The sequence below is a fragment of the Salmo trutta genome, chromosome 17 (genome assembly GCF_901001165.1).
Source record: "Salmo trutta chromosome 17, fSalTru1.1, whole genome shotgun sequence".
Classification (NCBI taxonomy): domain Eukaryota; kingdom Metazoa; phylum Chordata; class Actinopteri; order Salmoniformes; family Salmonidae; genus Salmo; species Salmo trutta.
The window spans coordinates 36,177,466-36,186,358 of record NC_042973.1 but is presented as its reverse complement, the minus strand read 5'-3'; the positions used below and the strand labels follow the sequence as shown (position 1 = coordinate 36,186,358).

Sequence of the window (8,893 nt, the reverse complement as noted above, 5' to 3'; positions counted from 1 at the left end):
CACTGGAAGTTTCTGAAGGACAGAGTAAGGGCTTTACATAAGCGCTTTATTGCGTTATTTTGTGGGACTGGAAAAAATGACATAAAATAATGTTATTAACCGGTTCTCATGCTTTTAAAAGAAATGGTTCAGTATAGATCACTTTTGTTCCCTGTTCTGATTCTGTTCCTCAAAAATGTTTGTTATTTTCTGGTTTTCGGTTCTGTTCCCTAAACCGGTTCCAACCGCTGTAATCAAGCGCCTCTCTCTCAATTCCTCTCGACTTGGCAGTGTTTCCAGGGGCCGCTTTGCACTGCTTTGCTACCGCCAGCCAGCATTAAAAGGGTGACCATTAAGGTAGGCTTAGCCACATCATTCCTAGAGACATTACTTTGAGGTTCAAATGTCAACATTTAGATGAGATTTGGCTTCACCGGTGGCTGAGTGATGTAGTGTTATGGGTCTGTCTCTGTGGTGTTAGAATGTGATTTCTCTGGGCACTATTCTGAAAAATAACCTGCAGGGATTTGTGCAAATAGCAAAAGTGGACTCTGCTAAGTTTGCAAAGAGATTAGGATATGGTAAGATAGTGTAATCATGAGAAGATTATTAGAAAGGAATACCACAAGGGTATGCCTTTCTAATGTGAGCAGTTATTAAATCAAATAACTGCTAAATATTTGATTTATTTTATTGTCTTATTAGAGAGGCATTGTTACATGCATGGCACCGTAGCTCTAATAAGGCTGAATTTCACAAAGAATGGTGCTGGTGAGGCTCAACACACCACACAGTTTAGTTTTGCTTTATTCAAATAACACTGTAGAAGTTTCCTGCTCAACTCAGAGAAATAACCAATGGACTATGGCATGAGGCCACCCACCACACTGACAAGCAGGGTAGTGGAAAACACTCTAAACCACCGTGACACATAGTTTGACGGCACGCGTCAACAGGTTGTCCGGTCGCAGTTCCTCAGAACGTGAGCAATTGAGTGAAATGGGCAAGGATGCTCTCTGCTGTGAGGCGGTAAGGGAAAGAGGTGAGAGACGGAGAGACGATGTTGCTCCTCATCTGGATGGCTCGCTGAGTAGCAACGAGAGAAGAGGAGCAAAGGCCCTGGCGGAAGCTCTCAGGTCAACGTGCTGCTCCAATTTCACAGCTGAGCTGCGCTCGTCACCAGAGATGCTGGTAGCCTCAGTAGCGCTCCAAATAGACTGTCACTTGAGTGGTACATGAAGCCACAGATCATGGCGGAATGTTGGCGGCAGAGGATGGGTTCCATTTTCTCCAATCCTTTTTGGTTATCTTAGCTGTATTTGTTCATCCATCTCTTTAATGAGATTTGACATGGAGACGTCATATTGCAGGGCCTGGATGTGACAGATGTTTTAATTAAAAACAGATCAGATAAATAATGTATGAAACAAGAAAATAAATGTTTCTCTGGACGTAATAGAAATTTAGTCATGTCCTTGATTTCACAATGGATGGGCCAGATTTGATTTCCCAGAACCATACACACAAAGTTTTCATCAGAACATATCAGCAACATACCATAAAAGATGAATCTACACTGAAGACAAATATCGTTGTCGTATGTTTCATGAGCTGAAATGAAAGATCCCAGAAATGTTTCATATGTGCAAAAACTGTATTTCTCTCAAATTGTATTTTGTGCAAATTGTGCAAAGCTGTCATCAAGGTGGCTACCTTGAAGAATCTCAAATAGAAAATATATTTTGATTTGTTTAACACTTTTTTGGTTACTACATGAGTCCATATGTGTTATCTCATAGATGTCTTCACTATTATTCTACAATGTGGAAAATAGTAAAAATAAATACAAATCCTGGAATGAAAATATATTTTGATTTGTTTAACACTTTTTTGGTTACTACATGAGTCCATATGTGTTATCTCATAGATGTCTTCACTATTATTCTACAATGTGGAAAATAGTAAAAATAAATACAAATCCTGGAATGAATAGGTTTGTCCAAGCTTTTGACTGGTACTGTATATAGTGTTGTAATTTTCTTTGCTACTGTATTTCTAATCAAATCAACATCAAATGTTATTGGTCATATACACGTGTTTAGAAGATGTTATTTTGGGTGTAGCGAAATGCTTGTGATTTGAGCTCTGAGACTGTGTCAAGGCTGTGGGTAACTGGTGAAAGGAGTCAGGCGCAGGAGAGCTGAGATGTGTGAACAAGGTATTTAATTCAAGAAAAAACACTAGTATACACACAATACTATGGTTCTGGACAAATACCGGTACCACGAAATAAACGGGCGTAATAACAAAACCCGGTAACAATATACCAGCCGTCAGATACAGCCTTACAATAAAACAAACACGCACACAAACATGGGGGAAACCAGAGGGTTAAATAATGAACATGTAATGGGGAATTGAAACCAGGTGTGTAAAAAACCAAGACAAAACAAATGGAAAATGAAAAGTGGATCGGTGATGGCTAGAAGGCCCGAACAAGGAGAGGGACCGACTCCGGCGGAAGTCGTGACAGACTGCAGTAATATCTAACAAGTAATATCCAACAATTTGCATAACAAATACTTAATACACACAAATCTAAGTAAAGGAATGAAATATAAATGTATGGATTGTAATTTCAGGGTGGTATAGGCTAAGATGCAATAGATATTATAGAATACAGTATATACATATGAGGTGACTAATGCAAGATCTGTAAACATTAATAAAGTGAATAGTGTTCCATTTATTAAAGTGGCCAGTGATTTCAAGTCTATGTACAGTTGAAGACAGAAGTTTACATACACCTTAGCCAAATACATTTAAACTCAGTTTTTCACAATTCCTGACATTAAATCCTAATAAAAATGTTCTGTCTTAGGTTAGATAGGATCACCACTTTATTTTAAGAATGTGAAATGTCAGAATAATAGTAGAGAGAATTATTTATTTCAGCTTTTATTTATTTCATCACATTCCCAGTGGGTCAGAAGTTTACATGCACTCAATTCGTATTTGGTAGCATTGCCTATAAATTGTTTAACTTGGGTCAAACGTTTCGGGTAGCCTTCCACAAGCTTCCCACAATAAGTTGGGTGAATGTTGGCTCATTCCTCCTGACAGAGCTGGTGTAACTGAGTCAGGTTTGTAGGTCTCCTTGCTAAAGCTATGACATTATTTTCTGGAATTTTCCAAGCTGTTTAAAAGGTACAGTCAACTTAGTGTATGTTAACTTCCGACCCACTGGAATTGTGATACAGCGAATTTTAAGTGAAATAATCTGAAAAATGACTTGTGTCATACACAAAGTAGATGTCCTAACTGACTTGACACATATATAGTTAGTTAACAACAAATTTGTGGAGTGATTGAAAAATGAGTTTAATGACTCCAACCTAAGTGTATGTAAACTTCTGACTTCAACTGTATATAGGCAGCAGCCTCTGTGCTAGTGATGGCTATTTAACAGTCTGATGGCCTTGAGATAGAAGCAGTTTGTCAGTCTCTCAGTCACAGCTTTTATGCACCTGTACTGACCTCACCTTCTGGATGAAAGCGGGGTGAACAGGCAGTGGCTCGGGTGGTTGTTGTCCTTGATTATCTTTTTTGCCTTCCTGTGACATCGGGCATCATGGAGGGCAGGTAGTTTGCCCCCATTGATGTGTTGGGCAGACTGCACCACCCTCTAGAGAGCCCTGCGGTTGCGGGCGGTGCAGTTGCATTACCAAGCGGTGATACAGCCCAAGAGGATGCTTTCAATTCTGCATCTGTAAAAGTTTGTGAGGGTTTTAGGTGAGAAGCCAAATTTCTTCAGACTCCTAAGGTTGAAAAGGCGCTGTTGCACCTTCTTCACCACGCTGTCTGTGTGAATGGACCATTTTAGTTAGTCAGTGATGTGTACACACCGAGCAACTTGAAGCTTTCCACCTTCTCCACTGCAGTCTCGTCGATGTGGATAGGGGGGTGCTCCCTCTGCTGTTTCCTAAAGTCTACAACCATCTCTTGTTTTGTTGACATTGAGTGAGAAGTTATTTTCCTGGGAACACACTCCCGGAGCCCTCACCTCCTCCCTGTAGGCTGTCTCGTCATTGTTGGCAATCAAGCCTACTTCTGTTGCAAACTTGATGATTGAGCTGGAGGCGTGCTTGGCCATGCAGTCATAGGTGAACAGGGAGTACAGGAGGGGACTGAGCATGAACCCTTGTGGGGCACCTTGTGTTGAGGATCAGCGAAGTAGAGGTGTTGTTTCCTACCTTCACCACCTGGGGGAGGCCCGTCAGGAAGTCCAGGACCCAGTTGCATAGGGTGGGGCTCAGTCCCAGGGACTCGAGCTTAATGATGAGATTGGAGGGAACTATGGTGTTGAATGCTGAGCTGTAGTCAATGAACAGAATTCTTACATATGTATTCCTCTTGTTTAGATGGGATAGGGCAGTGTGCAGTGTGATAGCAATTGCATCGTCTGTGGATCTTTTGGGGTGGTAAGCAAATTGACGTGGGTCTAGTGTGACAGGTACGGTAGAGGTGATATGATCCTTGACTAGTCTCTCAAAGCACTTCATGATGACAGATGTGAGTACTACGGGGCGATAGTCATTTCGTTCAGGTACCTTTGCTTTCTTGGGTACAGGAACAATGGTGGCCATCATGAAGCATGTGGGGACAGCAGACTGGGATAGGGAGAGATAGGTGGTCTGTGCATGCTCTGGTCTGCGCATGCTCTGAGGATGCGGCTAGGGATGAATTGCGACTACACTACTGACGTTTTGCCTGTTTGATTGCCTTCAGGAGGGAATAACTACACTGTTTGTATTCTTCCATATTCCCAGTCACCTTGCCATGGTTAAATGCGGTGGTTTGCGCTTTCAGTTTTGCGCGAATGCTGACATCTGTCCACGGTTTCTGGTTAGGGTAGGTTTTAATAGTCACAATGGGTACAGCATCTCTTATATACTTCCTGATAAACTCAGTCACCAAATCAGTATATTCATCAATGTTTTTCTCAGAAGCTACCCGGAACATATCCCAGTCCGCATGATCAAAACAATCTTGAAGCATGGATTCTGATTGGTCATATTAGCATGAACTGAGAATCCAGCTGGCTGGACCGATTCAGACAGTACTGTCTATCCCGAGAGAGTCATGTTTCTGGGAATCAGAGTATGTTACAATCCCTGATGTCTCTCTGGAAAGAGACCCACGCCCTGAGCTCGTCAACATTATTATCCAGAGACTAAACATTAGCGAGTAATATACTCGGAAGCGGTGGGTGTTGTGCGCGCCTCCTAAATTGGACTAGAATAGCACTCTGAGTACCTCTCCTTCGCCGGCGTTGTTTTGGGTAGGCTTCTAGAACCAGTTAAATTGCCCTGGGGGGTGCAAACAAAGGATCTGCTTTGGGAAAGTTGTATTCCTTGTCGTGATGCTGGTAGTGCTGGTGAGTTACCACCTCTCAGATATCCAATAGTTCTTCCCGGCTGTATGTAATAACACAAAAATAATTCTGGGCTAACAATGTAAGAAATAATACATAAACAAATGAATTACTGCAAAGTTTCCTAAGAGAAAGAAGTGAGGCAGCCCTCTCTGTCGGCGCCATTCCAGGGATTCGACTGTGTTTAAAAGGACTGTGGCACTCCTCCAACTCCCCAGGGTGAGGCTCTTCACCCTGGACCCTGCCCAGTCAGCATAACACCTTCCCCCTGACCCTCACACCCTGGATGACAGCTCACAGGACCCCACAGCCCTGGAGACCGACACACCCTGGCACACGCCCTGACGCCCACCCTTGAGCTCGCCCTGAGACTGGCCTGGGTACCACACAGAAGACTGGGGAAGGTCAGAGTGAAGTCACAGGGCTCTATGCCAGACCCACTTACCTCCATCCCTCTCCTCCTCTCCTCCAATCCTCTGGTTTGGTTCTACTCCCATCGCTGCAGTGTCAGCTCTCTGTCAGACTACAGAGGGTCAGTTTTCCTTTTTCCCTGGTCTGGCCCAGCACCACACTCCCTGAGGCTGCCATGGAAGCAGACATGGTGGAGGAAGCCCATCCCGTGGCGCTCCCAAGTAGCTCTGCAATCCTTCACGTCACTACAGCTTTGACATGTTCTTATATAAAAGCAATACATCAAGGGGACAAATTTGTCCAATAAAGAGTCAGAGAGTGGATGAGGGGATGAGGGGAAAGGGGAGCGCAGAGGGGTGGAATGAGATGCAGAGTGTATCACTGTCTATAGGGAGAGCCTTTTACCTCTCTGGAAATGTGATTAATAGCATTTTCACACCTTCCTGCCCAGGACTAATGACATTATTCCAAATGATTCCAAATATTATATTGATGTTCCTCATTCTTGAGCTTCACTGCTGTAAGCAAAATGGGACCAGGTATAATGTGATGATTCTCTTATGTGCTATATTTATAGACTTCCACCTGGTTAGAGACTCAACAATAATATAAATAGTAAGTGAGCACAATTCATTCATTGGATGGAGAATGTTCTCTCTAATCATCGCACCGCAAAATTCAGATCTGGTTCGAAAATACAGCCGCACTTCAGAGTGGGACAATTCCAAATTGTCTCTGGAGCCCACAGTGGCCCTCGGTTCTCTCCGCTCATGCCCAGCTCGCCTAGCTCTCCTCCTGCCCCGCTCAGCCACCAAAGTGCCAGCGTGAAATGGCTGTTAATGCCATGTACTATCTGTCCCATGCAGAGCCTGTTTTAAGCCTCCATATTTCTCTCCATATTGCTCTCTGGGCTGCCAAAAAATATTTGGAGAGAAAGAGCCAGGGTGAGAGAAAGAGGAAGAGGGAGGAACAAGGGAGAGAGGGAGGAAATTAAAACATCAAACAAGCTTGTGAAATATTTCCTCTAACCTTATATTTTCCTCTAAAGAATGTGTTCCAGCCCTGATGTGAAATATCTCTCTTGATTATAAGGCAGTGTTCATCAATTGATTAGTTAACATGTCTGGGAACGTGGGACGCTTGCGTCCCACCCTAGTCAACAGCCAGTGGAATCGCGTCGCGTGAAATACAAAACCTCATAAATGCTATAAATTCGATTTCTCAAACATATGACTATTTTGCACCATTTTATAGATACACCTCTCCTGAATCGAACCACGTTGTCCGATTTCAAAAAGGCTTTACAACAAAAGCAAAACATTAGATTATGTTAGGAGAGTACCCTGCCAAAAAAGATCACACTGCCATTTTCAAAGCAACTAGCATGCATCACAAATACCCAAAATACAGCTAAATGCAGCGCTAACCTTTGACAATCTTCATCAGATGACACTCCTAGGACATTTTTTGTTCGATAAAGTTCAAATTTCTATATAAAAACAGCATTTTACATCGGCGCGTGATGTTCAGAAAATATTTTCCCTCAAATGCTTCCGGTGGATCAGCGCTACAATTTACAAAATTACTATTCGAAAACATTGTTAAAATGTAATATTGTCATTCAAAGAATTATAGATTAACATCTCGTAAATGCAACCGCATTGCCAGATTTAAAAATAACTTTACACTTTGCAATAAACGACGTGGTATGCTCAGAAAAATAGGCTAGGCGATACATGTTAGCCCCATCTTGGAACCATCTAAAATCAAATATACTATTGTAAATATTCCCTTACCTTTGATTATCTTCATCAGAAGGCACTTCCAGGAGTCCCAGGTCCACAACAAATGTAGTTTTGTTCGGAAAAGTTAATAATTTATGTCCCAATAGTTCCTTCTTGTTAGCGCGTTCCGAAGGCTACTCATAATGTACTGAAGCGCGCGGGACTTGTAGTTACGAATGTGCAAAAAATATATATTTACGTTCGTTCAAACATGTCAAACGTTGTTTAACTTCTTCAGCTTATCATCCCGTTAGCGGGATCATTTTCCAGCGAAAACTCCTAGCGACATTAGCATAACGAAATTCAATATTTTTTTTTTTTCAAATATAGGGCTGTCTCATATCGTTTTATAGATACACCTCTCTTGAATCGACCCTCGTTGTCCGATTTCAAAAAGGTTTTACAGGAAAAGCACAATATTAGATTATGTTAGAGGAGTACATGGTAAAAGTCGCATCATATGAATTTTCCGAGCAAGCACACCCATCACATATAACCAAAAAACAGCTAAATGCAGCACTAACCTTTTACAAACTTCATCAGATGACACACCTAGGACATCATGTTACACACAGCATGCAATCTTTTGTTCAATAAAGGTCATATTTCTATATAAAAACAGCATTTTACATCGGCACCTGAGGTTGACTAACTATTTTCCCATATAATGCGTCCCGGGAAACAGTGCTACAATTTTATAAATTACTATTCGAAAACGATTTTTTTAATATATATTGTCAATCTAAGATTTATAGATGAATATCTCTTGAAAACACCTGTCAAAACAGATTTTAAATTAACTTTACAGGGTAATCACACTTTGAGATCAAATGGGATGCGATACCCAGAAATTGAGCTCGAAAACCTAGCTCGGCGCCATCTTTGAACATTTGAGCAAGTAACATCTGATATTGTATAATATCGCCAATAATCCCTCACCTTTAGTTGTCTTCATCAGAAAACACTTCCCGATGTCCCAGGTCCATGACAAATGTATTTTCGGTCGAAAAAGTCCATGCTTTATGTTCCATTAGCTTGCTGTTGTTAGCGCGTCCTAAGGCTGTAATCAAATGTTGTTCCGTGCGCGGCACCTGTCTAACGCAAAATGACTGTTTACGGTTAGTTAGGTTCGTTCAAACATGTCAAACGTTGTATAAAATAATCGTCAGGGCCTGTTTCAACAAGAGAGCCAATCAGATTCGAGTGGGACGATGTCATTGTGTTTCAAAAGGCTTCCAAAGGTGGGGGCAGACACGGCCGCCGACGTCACAATGCTCATGGCCCT

General features: G+C 42.0%; 1 long non-coding RNA gene across 1 annotated transcript; it reads left to right on the top strand.

The window, feature by feature from the left end:
* The first annotated feature begins 233 nt into the window (after nt 1-233).
* Nucleotides 234-1,441, top strand: LOC115151315 (uncharacterized). Its single transcript, XR_003867269.1, has 2 exons — nt 234-336; nt 936-1,441. It is a non-coding gene; the product is annotated as an uncharacterized LOC115151315 (long non-coding RNA).
* Nucleotides 1,442-8,893: the final 7,452 nt, after the last annotated feature.